Source organism: Panicum hallii, chromosome 6 (assembly GCF_002211085.1).
Source record: "Panicum hallii strain FIL2 chromosome 6, PHallii_v3.1, whole genome shotgun sequence".
NCBI classification, from domain to species: domain Eukaryota; kingdom Viridiplantae; phylum Streptophyta; class Magnoliopsida; order Poales; family Poaceae; genus Panicum; species Panicum hallii.
Genome location: NC_038047.1, coordinates 24,236,831 through 24,239,194, shown reverse-complemented (window position 1 = coordinate 24,239,194; position 2,364 = coordinate 24,236,831).

Here is a 2,364-nt window from a genome sequence, read left to right as displayed (position 1 = left end):
ACGATGTCGATCCTCACGGTTCCAAGTTTCAAGCCGCTACCGGACTTCCCGTCCGTCGTAGCACACAGCACCATTGCCGGATACTTTTCAAACAACTCACACCAGTTCAACCATTTCCCAGAGAGAAACACTAGTTATGTGACCACACCGTAACTTGCCCAATACCGTGGGCACGGCTATTCGAATAGATTTTCAACTCTGCAGAGGTGTGCAACTTTACCCACAGGCGGGGTACCACAGCACGAACACCTTAGTGCCGGTGCAGATCCCATCGAAGCCCTTACCCACCGTAGCTAGACCTGACTAGCCACCACGGGATCTATCAAGGGGTCATTCGACCTAACACTGAGGTTTAACCGGGGCATAAGTCACACAGAGCTTATCCCGTCTCCTTGATCACCCGCTGCTCCCAGCTCTCCTGATGGCTATCAGACTAACTAGTGGGGTTAGGCCAAGCCGTTGCCCATACAACGGTCAAGTGGTTTGCACGACAGGAAGCTAGGTGAGATGTCACAACAACTCGGTCCTTAGGGGTGACAGGACGGACTTCTCCCTTCCACGCTCAACCACACAGGTACAAGCACACCGACGGCAAATCACACAGAAATGCCATCCATCCCGTCGGACTCACCTTTCAAAACCACATTTTATCCCTTCCCACACACACGCATTTTCTTTATAATTCAGGCGGTCAGTTAAGGGTATTTCAAATAAGGGTGGCTATCCTACCAGGTTTCCAGCACGCAAAACCATGCAATTTTATAAAACAGGCCACTGGGTTGTGTTTATAAAAACTAGGACAGAAACATGCATCAAAGGGCGGAATTGAACTTGCCATCGTCAAACCCTTGCGGGAAGTCCTGGTCGGAGCACTGTCCTTCGGGTTCGGGGTCACAGTACTGGTCCTCAGTTGCTTGGTCGCGGTCGGGAACCTCGTCGTTCACTCCGTGTCCTACGACGCAAACAAACAGACACACAATCAAGCGAAAGAACTAAAAGCTTTTACCGATAGGCTTGAATCGGAAATAATTTAGTTACGGAGTTAGGGGCAATATCTCTGGGTGGTTTCTTAATGGCATGGCTAAAACTATACTAGAAAGGGCGTGGTAAAGTTTCGGGTCAATCGGAGGTCGTTTCGCACATAAAATGACGCGCTAAAGGTGGTTTCAGGGCTCAAACGGGGTTCGAGGGCTTGTTCGTAAATATCCGGAAAGAGTGCGGACCTATTTGTAAATCCTAGAAATACCCTAAGCATGCAAAAAGGTGTCGATTATGTTTAGGTTTATGTTCCGAGGGGTTTGATTTGAATTAACGGAAAGGGTAGGGCTATTTTTGCCAAAGAGAATGGATAAAGGGGTTTCTTTGGAACAAACAGGGGAGGCCAGGGGGTTTTTCGCAAAAGGGCCTCCTTCTTCTTCCTCCCCTCACAGGAAACAGAGGAGAGTGGGGGGGAAGCGCCGGCGGCCAAATCCGGCCACCTAGGGCCCGGGCGGCTCGGGTGAGAGGGGGAAGAGAGGGAGGGGACCACGGGGAACTCGTTCCCGGCCTCACCTCGGGCCGGGGTAGCGCGCGGAGGCGGGGCGACGGCGGGCTGCGGCGGCGGGTACTGGAGCTCGGCGTGGCGGCGCTAGGGCGGTGGAGGCGAGGGGCCAGGTGGCGGGGCAGGTTGTGGGGGGTGCCGGGGTGCGGCCGGGCCTATTTATAGGCGGCCGGCGGTAGGGGGAGGCGGCGGCCGGCGGGTGGCTCCACGGGCGGCCATTAATGGCGCCCGTGGCTTGCGACGGGGCTCAGCCGTGCACGTGGGGGGGGCCGGGCGGCGGTGTGCGGTACAGAGAGGAGGCGCGGGCGGCGAGGCGGCACAGGGGAGGCGCGGGCGGCGAGGCGGCACAGGGGAGGCGCGGGCGGCGGCGTGTGCGCCACGGCGGCCGTGCGGCCGCGCGCGTGCGCCAGCGACGGGCGGCACGGCGGGCGGCGCGGCATGTGGTGCACGCGCGGGTACGGGCGGCCGGGCACAGGCGCGCGCGAGGGGAAGGGGGGGCCGGTGGCCGGCGCGGCTGGTGCTGCCGGCACGCGCGCGGGAGCAGGGGGGAAAGGGGAAAAACAGGAAGGAAGGGAGGAGGAAGAAAAAGGGAGGGGAGGGAGAAAAGAAAGAAAGGAAAAGGAGAGAAAAGGGAAAAAAGAAAAAGAAATAAAGGGAAAGAAAGAAAAGAAAAAGAGGGAGGGAGAAGGGCCGGCGCCGGTCGCGGCGGTGACCGCGGCCGGTCGGCCACGCGGGGAAACGCGCGGCGCGAGGGGAACGGCGAGGGACAAAGAAAACGCGTCGGCGCCAATCGCGGCCGCAGCCGCGACCGATCGGCCACGCGC